At 39.2% G+C, this 14,141-nt stretch overlaps 2 protein-coding genes across 3 annotated transcripts in view; one reads left to right on the top strand and one right to left on the bottom strand.

Annotated features, from left to right (window-relative positions):
* Window positions 1-14,141, bottom strand: part of fgf11b (fibroblast growth factor 11b) — a 57,626-nt gene that overhangs the window by 35,900 nt on the left and 7,585 nt on the right. The window contains exon 1 of one of the 2 annotated variants that reach the window (XM_077242824.1): window positions 3,580-3,671. The exons of the other annotated variant lie outside the window; for it this stretch is intronic. The gene's annotated coding sequence lies outside the window, so the exon portion shown is untranslated. Of the gene's footprint in view, window positions 1-3,579; window positions 3,672-14,141 lie in introns of those variants that run through there. 2 annotated transcript variants of the gene reach the window in all.
* nlgn2b (neuroligin 2b) overlaps window positions 6,140-14,141 on the top strand; it is a 170,196-nt gene continuing 162,194 nt past the window's right edge. The window contains exons 1-2 of the mRNA XM_077242822.1: window positions 6,140-6,338; window positions 6,465-6,700. The gene's annotated coding sequence lies outside the window, so the exon portion shown is untranslated. The remainder of the gene's footprint in view (window positions 6,339-6,464; window positions 6,701-14,141) is intronic.

Below are 14,141 nucleotides of genomic sequence, written 5' to 3'. Positions count from 1 at the left end.
AGGAGACCACCTCTAACCGGTTCAGATTACTAATATTCGTAAGTTGCAAGCAGATTTTGCTGACGTGTTTTCACCCCTGCCAGGTCGAACCAATCTCATTCAGCACCATATTGAGACAGATCCGGGCGTAGTAGTATACAGGCTGCCTGAACATAAAAAGAAAGTGGTTCAGGAGGAATTAGAGGCTATACTGGACATGGGAGTAATAGAAGAATCCAACAGTGAGTGGGCGAGCCCGATAGTTTTAGTGCCTAAAACGGACGGCTCGATCCGCTTCTGTGTGGATTATCGCAAGGTGAATGCCGTGTCGAAATTCGACGCGTATCCAATGCCTCGGGTTGATGAGCTACTTGACCGGCTAATTTGGGGACGGCTTCGAGGTGCGTCCCCAAATTGATGGCTGTGGCCGACTTCCTTTCCAGGAGGGGTGGGGGGGGGGGGGCAGCAGTCCGGATGGCTCCCCGGCCTGAGTCGGGCGGTGGGGGTATGTAGCGAGAGGGGGCGTGGTCCAGCGAGGTCTGCAGCAGAGGAATGGGGGCGGAGCCGAGTGGTAAGAAAGTAGGTCAAGTGCAAAATGACGAACACCTGTTTCTGATTGCAGTGATTGGCGTGGGGAGACCGGATAAAAGCCGGGCGGTACGGGAGTTCAGGGAGAGAGAAGGACTGGGAGCTTGTACACGAGTGGACTGAGATACTTCCTGCCTAAAGGACTGTTTATTTTGGAGTGCTATAGTTTACCTATGGTGAAGGCGCCCCGTGCAACTTTCTTTCCTGTGTGTTTATTTCTTATTAATAAAGTGTACAAGTCCCAGTCACACCGACCCTTGTCTTCTTCCATCCTCACAACACTGAACCTTAAACTTCTCTACAATGCTTAAAACGGAGAAGTTTTTCATTTTAATTTTCCGCCTACAGATATTATTATATTGTCAAAACTAAGGCTGCACGATTTGGGGAAAATATCATATTGCGATTATTGAGGTCAATATTGCGACATAATAATCAAATGGTTTCATGAGTCAACTTGCTTGGTCTTAAAGCAAAATGCACACACAGATTAGTGATAATTCTGAAATGTGTATTTCTCAACTCAAACTAGCAACAACAACTAAATGATTGATAACACCTATAATGATCAATAAGCCATTATAGGCATCCAACATAACAGTGATTCCATCATTAGATTTTTTTTTTACATTTATTAGGCTTCAAAAAATATAACAGCTTTTAATTTAAGTGAACTTCAAAAAATCCTCACATAAACCCATAATAAATGTCATATTTACCTGTGCCCTTCCTGTCTAACAGGTAGGACATACAGAAATTGAATAAAGTTATCAAACAGTCTGAGCTTCATACGTTATATATAGACTAATCCTTATTAAAGCTACAAAGTTCTTTAGTCAAGAGCAGTGAGTAATTTACTCTGTTCCCTTTGTTCTTTGATTAACTTTACTGACAGAAAGGTTTATTGGCTGCTGGCCTTTTAAGAGCAGCCGCAGCTTACAGAGACACGGATCTCACACGCCCTCATTCTCTCACAACTCTTTATGTCCATCATAAGACTGCTCTTATGTTATGAAGATACTCGATAAAACAACATTTTGGCATAATTAGTGGGTACTTGCCAAAGGCAAGGCACTCACTATTGTTATTGCTCATATTTATTATTCTTCTCTTCATTATTCCGCCAAAAGTTTGAGGCGCTACTCCTCCCGCAGCTTTTATCACAGACCCACGAATGAGGCATCAAATCGTGCGGATTATTGAGGAATGGTGTGCTATGACTTTTATAAGCGATCAGGGGTACGATGTTCATCCCAGGGGCAAAAAACCGTCCACAAAATCCCATAGATTTAACATTGCACAAACTTTGACGAGTCATAGCTCCGAGCGAGGATTTTGCAGAAACGTGTGATTTACCACATTTGAAGAGGCTGGCAGGCTTTCTAAGAACATATCTCATAATGGGGTAAAAGTTGCACCCGAGGGGGGCAGGAGCTGCCCAAAGTTGCCCCATTGACTTACTAGGGTGTAGGACGGCCTATGAAATGCATGTGTTTTTCCTACTATGGTAAATTGCATGGGGATTTTTTATTGAACATAGCTCTGGATCACAGTGTCATAGAGACAAGGGGGCAGGTTAATTTTACTGAACCATTTAGAGCAGGGGTGTCCAAACTCAGTCCTGGAGGTCCACTGTCCTCTGCAGGATAGTGGCCCTCCAGGACTGAGTTTGGTGGACATCCCTGATTTAGAGCACCTTACCAACAAGTTCCATAGACTTCCATAGAAAGAGATCAAAGGGATATCTCCGGACTGAATTGTCATAAAAACACAAGGGTGGTCTCGTTTAACTCGGGGCAGCAAACAGCCAATCATGAATCACCTCAAGACTTCCTAGCCCTAGCAACCATTGTCGAGCACCTTAGCAACCAAAATCCAGGGAGGGATATCTTCCATTCTGAATGTCACAGAGGCATGGGAGTTGCTTTATATAATTCATACTGACAAGCAGCCTTTGGAGTTTCATGATTGGCAGCTGCCAAGCCACTCCCTAGCAACCATTTTGCAAGACCTATATCTTTGCATCAGAACATCATAATTATAGAGATGGGGGTTGGCTTGTTTGTTTCGGTTGGGAAACAGTCTGTGAATATCACCATAGTAACTGCAACCACACCCTGGCAACCGTTTAGAGCTACCTAGCAACCATATTGCAACATATAGAAGCCATATTTCAGCTCCACAACACATCGTACGGACATGTTTGTTGGCTCGTATGCAATCATGTACAACACCCTAGCAACCGAGTGGCGAGTTTTGCCACTGCAAGCACCCACTCACATTTTCTTCAGGAAACTGTATTCTGGCGTGCGGTCTGTGCTTGCGCATGATACTGGCGCGTGTTTTTCTGTGAGTCACAGTCAGGACATTCACAGGCAGCGCGCTCTCTTTTGACTTGACTCGCATGAATGATTTTAAAGGGAGCGGGATCATGTAACACTAGCCAAAGGATAACAAAAAAATTACAGATGCTGCGTTAAAAGCCCTAATTTGTTTATTTCATATTTATTTCATATAAAATCGCAGCATTTTGCATCATATAATCGCATAGGTTTGACATCGCGATTGCGATATGATTAATCTTGCAGCACTAGTCAAAACGATCCCAATTCACATGGATCTGCGAGAACGACTAAAACCCTGAATTCTCCTGCCAGACCATTAGATGGCGATGAAACACTATAGACTTAAGCACGTAATACGCATGTGTATGACGTCATCGTCTTCAGAGATTCGTTTGTTGTTTACACGGAGTAAAAAAAAAAAATAATACACGGAGAACTTTTTCAAAAGTTTGCGTTTTCTGCCACCCCAAATGCCGTTTTCGTGTAAATGAACGGCCAAAGCGCATACAAAGTTTGACGTTTTTAGTTGTTGTCACTGTCGTGTAAACAGACCCTTTTGAATCGTTCAAAGAGACCTCTGAATCATTCAGAGCGGTTAACGTTACTGGATCAACACCTGACTCACTGAACTATGTATGTGGAAATAAAGTGAGTTCCATGTACTTACAGTTTTGTGTTTCCGAAGTTCAGTAGGTAATTAAACTTTTGAAAATTAAGAGCCGAATCAACAATAGGAGTATCAAGTGAAGTTGGTGTCATTTTCGAGAATCAAACTAACAACGCCTCCACCTAGGCTACGTTGAATCTACGCCAGTTGGATAATATCGGGTGCTAGTTTTCTGTGGAGAGTAGGCTACACGATTGTTTTTATGTAAGGAATTAAGAAATTGTCTGAAAATTTAAAGGAGCTGTATGTAAGAAATTTATTTAAATTAATCATAAAATGGCCCTGATATGTCACTAGACATTAAGAAATCATGTTCATTTCAAATACTTATATCACTGACAACAGTAGTCCGTCCAGGATATTGTCATTTAAAAAGTGCAGTTGCAGCCCTCAACTGATGTTGATGTTGTCATGTTGTGTTTTGGTCTGATTCGTCACCCTCCACCTATCTACCAATCACGAAGTCAGTAGTGTTGCGGCATCAGGGTTGCCAGCTCTGCTAGTTACCACAGCTGCAGCTACAAATGTGTCGGAATCGGATAAAAAAAAAGTCTAACGTTGCGAATCAGATAAACTGATAAACTCATAAACTCGTTATGAATCCGAAATACTTCGTTACAAAGTCCGAAATAAAACAAGGATCTGTATAGGAGATGCCTTTGAAAGATGGAGACGGCTGAAAACGGAGATTTCTGGACAGGTAAGATTCATCTATGTTTGGCTAACTTACTTAATGTAAATGGACATTTCAAATATTCATGACAGTCGAACAAAGTTATGCATGTTCGTGCAAAGTAACGTTACGTTAGCTCATATGGAGGAGGTGGGTCATCGAATTGGAAGCACTATATGCGCAATTCCACGGTAAAATAACTTTTTCTAACGTCCATAACACCAATGAAAAGCACATTGTAGCCTATGATGTGAATAATGTGTCCCACTTGGAACGTTTTGTAGCCTACTTTTTTATCATGTAAGTTCTACAGCCAAAAATAATAGAATGACATGTAATCTTTCACATCACATATTTTAGCGTTATGGACGTGTACTGCAGAGTAAGTTAAAAAATACAGCTGGTCGCTTTCACTTATAGTGTCAGCTAAATGAATAGCTGTATCTTTGATATCGATTACACACAATGACTGAGGCTTGTGCTTGTACTTACGTTAATGACAGATACCTACCGTTAGTATACTAACAGCTACTGTTCTAACAATGTACTGTCACATCCGAGCGTACATCTTTACTATTATATTTGGCTAATCGCCATTAGTAAATTTTTGCGATATATAATTACTTTGCAAAACATCTCTCATTTGAAGCATAAACATAATTAACAGAAAAAAAACTTAGCCTACTGTGTAGGACTAGTCACTTGCCATTGGAAGCATCTTTAGCAGCCTACGTTCCTGCTGTATCCTGCAGCCTATCTGGCAACCTCGAGTCAGGGAGGAGGGGAAGGGGATACACCGCTCTACAGTAATTTGAAGGTGATTGCAGTACCAGTTTTGGCCACAATCCTACATACTGCTCCTTTAATGAAATATAACATTTTGGTATTATACATCAACCTATGTATGCGCTCTCGTATCATTTAGCTATTTTACAGTTTTTTTGTTTTGTTTTTGAAAGAGCCAGTCAGGAAAATAGGCGGGACTGTATCTCAGTCAACGAGTTAATTGGACACCGTGCAGTATCATATTTCTAAATAACGTCCCGGTTTTGTACAGTACCTCGTTATACTTGTCAAAGAACAGATTCATTTAGGTTGTCTTTGCATTCAATTTTTCTTTGCATTCAAACAAACATTTCTAGAACATTCAGGTGAGTAATCCATTACCGTTACCTTACATTAACTTAACCTAATTAAAATCACGTCACTTACAACAAACCTTTAACGCGTATTTCACTGCTCTGAAGAGTCCAGAGACATTCTTACATTTTATGTGAATAATGAATGGTCATTAATGTTATTACTTGAGCTGTAAAATAAAACTTGCTGAAGCAGCCACAGATGTCCATGAAATTAAAGTCTAACGTTACTTTTGACTGTTACAATCTGCATCCGCAGCTCACAAGCTACATGATTTTCAGATCATAATTTATTTATTTATTTATTGATATTTTGAGTATACTGAATGTTAGTCTTATCAATGTTTTTTTTCTGGCTAATTCCTCTCACTTTCTGCAGTTTTAGAAATATTTGGTTTGCCACCTGACACAGAAGTTGCCTACAAGGAATCTTTGGTGACTTGCTGCAGCTCTCTCTGTAAGCTTTTTTAAAGACTAATTTCCCACTCCTGGTCTTAGATCACCCGACCTAACACTGCACATTTTTCACAAGCTTATGATTACAGATTATTTATTTATAAAGTTAGTATCATAACTTCATATGAAACCTATAAATTTTACACTAGTATTATGTATTGATTCTGATTCAGTACTTTATCCTATATGCAAGATTGAACAGAATGTATTGATGCTCTTTGGAGGTTTCCAGGGCACTCTTGAAAAAGTGGAACTTACTTGAGACTGCAAGATACCAAGGATATGCCTACTATTGATGAGGTCTTTAGGTGTGAGGTCACACATTGATTGTGGCAAGGGAACTTTTTCATGTTTTTTTTTTTAACTTTCATGTTCATTTTATCTGTTTAGGTTGAAACTTATCTTGCTGCCATTTCTTCCTCCAATCACAAAACGTCACAATAGGATAGCACAAATTGATTCTCCTCAGGCATTTGTTGACGTTTCTGAAGGTATTTTTCAATTGTGCGGTGTGCCATTTTTTATAGTAAATGAAAGTGCAGATTGAGTCTTGCTTTATTTGTTCATCTGGCAAGAATATGTTTTTTTAGACAATGCTGTTCTACCTTTCATTACAGGTTGGTACAAACATTCAGACCTTTGTGTCTAGTTTTAACACCTTCCAGCCTTTCCAACTCCGCATTAGGGAACACAAATCGAGTATCTACATCATTGTGGACAAGGCAATTAAAAGGAATATGCAAGTGTCTTTGACATCGATGAACTCCTCAAAGCTCACTTTGTATTCAGCACATCATACAGTGATAAACTTGATAGTTGCACCGCAGCAGACATCAAGAATAAAGGAACTGAGGTACGTTTATGATGGTTATTGATTGGTCGGGAATGATCGTTAAATGTTAAACGGTTTAAAACTTAAACATTTTCATCTTGTCCTCTTTGAAAACAAGAGGAGAGTTTTTTCTCTCCATCATTGGCAATTTAAATAGCTTTTTTTTTGCTTATTAAAATGTGTGCTTTTGTTTTTTTCGTTTCTTAGGCTAAATTTTGAGATTACCTTACAGGCTGTGTGGAATATGACTTTAGTTTTACTTCTAGCTCCCTCAAAGTGTTAAATGTACACTTAGCCACACGAAAAAAATAGAAAGCTTTGCACTAGTGTTGAAAAAGAAAATTTAAATTGAATTCTGACTAATTTTAGAATGCATCATTATTCCTCACTTGCTGGAGTTTAAATTTAGCTCTATGTGAAGTTTTTTAACTCTATTTTGGAGTTATTTCAGGAACACTTTTAGATGTCTTTATAGAGATTGGGAAAAGCTACTACATTTTTATCATGAAGACATCCTTTTTTCATTTTTTATAACATGCAGATTGTGCACAGGACTAAGAATGTGTATTTAAAAAGTAAATAGTTACATTTGATTTTGTTTGATTTCTTTAAGCAAGCTTTCCACTTAATATTCTAGCAGAGCACTGTTGCAGATGCCACATTATCAATATTGTGTGTGCCATTTTTCTGACCTGCAAAAAAAACAACAGTACAATTTTTCTCATACTCTCTCTTTCTATCTCGACACCCAGCTTACAGTGATGCCCTTTTCACCCCTAGCTCTGTCTAATTTAATCTCACGCATCAATGACTTTTAATTAATATGATTGGCTGAGGGATTCTCATACTGTTACATGGTATTTTTCTGACTTTCTGAGGGTCACAGACGCTAGGGAAATAAACAGCAAACATACAACATACAAACCAACAATCCTCTCTAAACCAGCAATCCTCTCTATACAACCAACCCCTACTGGGAGAAGAATGAAGCAATGTTGGCATCATTAGTGAAGCATTGATATTCCCTACACTAGCTACAGTGATACAAATGCAGCAATGCTAATCATGTTCCTGCTGGTGCTTTCCGGCTTTGTCTCTTGCTTATCTTCTGCCCACTTGCGATATCACACACACTATAATGTGGACTTTTTTTGTAAGGAGGGGGATGTCCTCTTCAGCTTGCTATATTGATATTGCTGTTCACTTAAAATGTGGCAGCTCCTCAAGTCAGACAGAAATTGCAATAACCAAGATGAAGCCTCCATGTGTTCATTCAATTATGTGTGTGTGGTTTGATCAGTCGCACAGTAGCAGAGCCAGAAGTCGCACCCTTCTGGTGTTCAGTGGATCGATAGAGGTTAACTGTCAAGCAACCTTTCGTGTATGTGCTTGGAACGTGTATTTGTGTGTGGTTATTGTGTGTATGTGGGAAAGAGTGTCTGGTACACTGTGGTGTGCTGCCTTATAGCTGTGAGATGCCGACTTACCCCGTAATGATAAGAGAGTGCAGAGTAATTACAGGCACTGCTTCAGTGAGCAGCCAAGGGCATCTGTGACTCCCCTCCCTGACTAAGGCCAAACTACCAGGGCTTCCCTCAACCTTTATTAGGACTCCCCACCAGTCTCTCTCTCTCTCTCTCTCTCTCTCTCTCTCTCTCTCTCTCTCTCGCTCTCTCTCTCTCTCTCGCTCTCTCTCTCTCTCTCTCTCTCTCTCTCTCTCTCTCTCTCTCTCTCTCTCTCTCTCTCTCTCTCTCTCTCTCTCTCTCTCTGCTGTCTCTCAGTCTGCATCTCTCAGCAGTTTTTCCCCTCTTATCTTTCTCACGTTACTCATTCCCCTTTTCTCCCTCTCTATTTATTCCTCCTTCATCAGATCTTCCTTCTTGGTTTGTTCTCTTTCTTATCTTACCCTATTTCTTATACTTTCTATCTTCTATTGCAGGGGTTTTCAATGTCTTAAACAGTAGGCTCCCCCACAAACACCCGTTCAGTCTCCACAATGCATCACATACCTATGAGGATGGAAAACAATTAGAGTAAACCAAATTTACTTAGAATTTAGTTGAACTGTAATAAAAAAGTGAGCTCTTAGTGGCCTTTAATAATGATATTTGAAATGTTTGTATGCCCTGCAGTTTTCTATTTGCGTCTTTAATTCAGTTGGCTGCTTTATTTTTAAGTGTACAAAACAACTTTCCAAAAATACCCAAATTTATTGGATATTCATTTCTTTTTCCTCCATAGAAATTAAAGCTTTATTAGTTTTTCCCTTTTGAATGAGGTAAAGATGACTGAAACAAAATTTGCACGCAAAAAAAGTTAATTAAGCTGAAAAACAAAAATAAAGTTTACATATTGCTATTCTAGCATTATTTGGCCATGGTGAAACGTGTCCACTTTGCTGACATGTTTTTCTGTTGTAGTTTGTCCATGTTGTTTGCACAAAATAGACACTGACACAGTCAAAACGTGTAATCGGAGAAGCGCTAATTAAACATCGCTGCTTTTGTGATGTTCAACCCTCCAACACTTTTTCAGCCTAAACTGATTTTTTTTTTCTCGGTGCTTTAGTACTGTACTTTTAAGTTCTCTTTAAAAACATTTTAGAATCCTTATACTCAACCCTAAACATTAACTACCCATCAAATCAGATTGAAATAATAATTCCCAAACCTTAATACTAAAATCTGATTGGTTGATCATAATGTTGTTCCAGGTCCATCAAGATTGTTGATCTAAGAAAATATTTTACTTTTTGAAATCTATGTGAAAATATATCCTTATGTTATTCCCGCATCTTCATCATCTCTTTTCTTTCTTTAGTTTGTAACCATTGCTCTCTACTGAATCAGGTGTTTTTATTTCCATCTGTATGTTAGATTTACTGTGTGAAGTATCAGCAAAATTATCAAATGGAAGTAAACTAGGCACCAATGTGACTTGCTCTAGAACACATCCTCTATGCAGTATTTCTAATGCCATGTTTCTCTCACAAGACCCAACTGGATGAACACTGAGCGTTTATGGGTATTAATCTTTTGCAGTTCAATAATCCAGTCAGACTTTTCAATCTTTCTGTCTTGTATGTTTGACATGACCTTGTCAGCATCATTGTGTGACCTCAAGGGACCTTCCCCTGAGATGACAGCTGTGTCAGATTCAATCATTGTTTATTGTGAATTGACAAAATGAGAGATTGAAAGTGTAGATAAATGCTGACCAGCGAGCTGTAGAGCAAGCTGCTGAATGTTAAAAATTTGAATGAAACGTGGTTTTACATGCTGGTTTGGTTCTGGTACTTGTGGTGGATGTTAAAGCAATCTGACTCTCTGGGATGACAGCCCAAGAGTAATGGAGCCTTGCTTGATCATGACGTCAACACCAGGGACTTAAGTGCTCAGAAATTACTGAGGTAAATGTCTAACTTTTCTGTCTGCTCCTCCTTATCCTCTGCCCCTTCTAACTAACACACACACACACACACACACACACACACACACACACACACACACACACACACACACACACACACACACACACACACACACACACGCACACGCACACACACACACACTTCTTTTGTGCCTCTCTCTTGTTAGAGGTCAAACTCAATCTGTCCTTGTCAGGTTTAATCAAAGTATCCACAAATTCAATTTCAGCTGCTGTGTGAGAGAGGCTATTAAGGCATTCTTTGTCATTCGCAATGTCATTAGGCTGTGAGAAGAGAGGGCATGGGGGTGTTTCCGATTCAAATGCATTTACTCATCGTTTTAGGGTAAATAAAGCCCAAGTGCTCTCTGTCAGTACCTAAAGGTGACAGAATTCCATTACTCTCTGAGACATGATCTGTGAGACATGAATGGTAACATTAAGAAGACTCTAACAAATAGTGTTGAACAGTCAGGTTCTGGAAGTAAAAACTTAATTTTTGAAGATAACTTACAAACCTTTAAAGCCTACCTTATTGTGAGCTATGAGGTTGTTAATCAATGATATTTGCTTCTATTGAAGCCGTCAGCCTGCATTATTTCAACTTTGCTTTAAAATAATCGTGTTTAACGGGGGAATTGGTGGTGAAAAACTACTTTACCCATGATGTTGTACGGAAAATTCCACCAATCAGAAAGTCGAAACAAGCAAAATGCACAAAAATATTTCTTTAGGTCTCCCCACTCCCATGATCATAGCGGATGACGTAATCAAGTTAGTTTCCCTACGCTCTCAAAATAATAAAATATTTGGATATGTGCATATTCTGCAATACACTTATTTTTATATATATAATCAACATATTTAAATGAGTAGTTTAAAATTTCTCGATTGTTTTTAATTCAGTTATGCTCTTGGCAATGCTTCATGAGATTGTAGTTATTTCCATCACTAAAGCCATTAAACAGATATTTCACCCAAATTTACTTTTAATTTACTTCTGCTGAATACAAAAGAAGATGTTTTGAAGAAAGTCAATAACCAAACAGTTGATGGGCCCCATTGACTTCCATAGTATTGTTTCCATACTATGAAACTCAATTGGGCCCATTAACTGTTTGGTTACCCATATTCTTCAAAATATATTCTTTTGTGTTCAGCAGAAGATAGAAATTTCTACAGTTTTGGAACAATTTGAGGGTGAGTAAATGATGACAGAATTTTATTTTTGGGTGAACTATCTCTTTAAGGACACAGTCTTTTACCTTTTGTATTTTTGTCCAATTTTTATATACTTTTTGCTTCAAATCAAAGTTTGTAATTTTATGATTCACCTCGTAGCTGGTTGGCTTGGTTCATGGCTTAAAATGCTTTAACAAAGACTTTTCTTAGAATCTCTATGGGAGAAATGAATGGAAAAAATTCTTCCGGAACCAAATTCTGGAAAAGTGGGCGGACCCTAATGCATAGTGACAGTTGACTCCAAAAAAAGGTAAGAAAATGTATCATGCTTTTAGGATGTTTAGTTATTTTTACTGGAACAGAAGAGATAAGAACTTATTTAAAGTCCACCTGTGGTGAAAATCAAGCTTTTTATGTTGTTTATGTCTATGTGGTGTTTGTAATCTGCTTTAAGACAAACCATGTGCAAATTCATTAGTCAACACCATTGCTGAGTATTTTCTCCTTAAAGGGGAACTTGGCAACTCTAGCCATTTCTTCGCTGATTTTCACTTTTGTTGTCACATATTGTCTCAACGAGCTCCCCTACAGCTGTGGGGCGTATATTTCACAACAATGTCGTAAAAATCCAGCTAGACTCATCCTCAATCACCCCATCAAGGTCAGTCAGAAATCTTGGAGTAATCTTTGATGACCAGCTAACCTTCACAGACCACATTTCAAAGACAGCTCGATCATGCAGGTTTGCAGTGCACAACATCAGGAAGATCAGGCCTTTCCTAACTGAGCATGCAACACAACTTCTTGTCCAGGCCCTGGTTATTTCTAGGCTTGATTACTGCAATGCTCTTCTAGCTGGTCTTCCATCATGTGCAACTAAACCCTTGCAAATGATCCAGAATGCTGCTGCTCGTCTTGCCTTCAACGAGCCCAAAAGAGCCCACATCACTCCGCTGTTCATCTCCCTGCATTGGCTACCACTCGCTGCTCGAATCAAGTTCAAGGCGCTGACACTTGCTTACAGATTGTCCACCGGCTCAGCTCCCTCCTACTTTCACTCGCTCCTACGGGTCTACATCCCTACCAGAAGCCTACGATCGGCCAAGGAGCGACGGCTCGTGGTGCCTTCACAGCGAGGCACAAAATCACTGTCCAGAACATTCTCTTTCACGGTTCCATGCTGTTGGAATGATCTCCCCACCCTCGTCCGGAATGCAGAATCCCTGACAGCATTCAAAAGACAACTCAAAACTCAATGTTTGAACTTGGTATTCTGAGCACTTCTTGCGTGGTTTTTGCCTCTCCATGATGACTCGCTTGGTTTAATCCTCAAATGTAAGTCGCTTTAGATAAAAGCGTCTGCTAAATGACTAAATGTAAATGTAAATGTAAATGTAAATGTAAATGTAATGTAATGTAAAAAACTCGCTTGCGGCACCCTCCTCCCCCTTTCTACCGCTGCTCATTTTCAAATGTTATTATCGGAGCCGGCCAACTTTATCATGTGGAGCTATGTCTACCGAGGTGGGTAATACATCATACACAGTATCATATGACGTGTGTGTTCATGTCGAATTGCCATAAAGCAGTTTGTGTTTCTCGCTCGTTCTCGCTTCTCACGAGACTTCCTTTTTCCAACTTACCGGGACGTTATGGTGTGTTCACATGCTATGGAAAATATGATATTTTCCACTTGTGAAATGGTATTTACCAGTGTGTTGCGTTCAAGTGCTCTTGTTGTCGTAATGTGGTAAAAAGATGGAGATCCAGACCTGTTATTTAACTAAAACTATTTTAGATTGCTTAAGTCATCTGCTACAGCAAGAAGATGATTTATCAAAATGCAAACGGTAAATAATATGCTGTATAGTTTCTGGATCATGAATAGTACATATTTTTACCATTCACGACTCTCGTGTTGCTCTCCGCCATTTTCAAAAGGTCAAAGGTTATCTCATCTCGGCAACTTGTGCATCAAAATATTCTTCGAGCTGCCAATTGGAAAATACCACATGAGGGGGTGTTCATGTGCATTTGCCACGTCGGCTTTTGGTATTTACCATAATTACCATAGCACGTGAACGCACCATTAGTTCCCATGTTGCAAGGTTGGTTTTCCGCCTGGGAACTCTGGGGGAGCAGGGAAAGTCACCAGAACAGGTTATTTAACCATCCAAATGATTTCTAAATGGTTTTATTAAGTTGAAATAGTTGCCAAGTTCCCCTTTAAGACTGAACCAAAGAAGTCTAAAAATCGCGGTTTGAAATCGTTGGTCTTTCTGAGGTCGCAAACTACCTTGTAACCAATCATGTTAATGAGTGGATCTCTGAGCTGGTGTGAGTGAGTGTAGGCTGGGCTAATTTTTAAGATTCATAGAACTGCGTATACTAAATGAGGCAAGGGTGTAGAGTTACATTCAAGCTATTTTAAGGCATGGAGAATTTATGTAAAAATTAAAAATGTAATTTTGGTGATTAGTTTTAAGGGATACAATTATGGACTACAGGGGGACTTTTTAAAAAATGCAGATGTGTTCTTGTTCCTCAATTTGGAGGATTTTCTTAGTTTCTCTTATCTCCAGGCCTTTTCCCTTTTTATATATACATCCATTCCTGACTACTCATGTGTGTGTTGCATTATGTATATTGTCATTCCACAATCAGACTAAGTTATATAATTTGTAGTAGTGTAATTCATATGCTGAGATTGATCATATCACAAATGTATCAACTTTTGTTTTCTGCATCACTCAAACAAATAGCACCAGAAGACTGTAGAGACTTGACAAAATCCTCTGAAATGAGGAAAAAACATAGCTTACATTTTGTTCGTATGCACATAATGTTTCTACAG

This window comes from Siphateles boraxobius, unplaced genomic scaffold (assembly GCF_051911475.1).
Source record: "Siphateles boraxobius isolate OS27281-9 unplaced genomic scaffold, OSU_SipBor_1 25, whole genome shotgun sequence".
Taxonomy (NCBI): Eukaryota; Metazoa; Chordata; class Actinopteri; order Cypriniformes; family Leuciscidae; genus Siphateles; species Siphateles boraxobius.
This window is presented reverse-complemented; position numbering and strand designations above follow the sequence as displayed.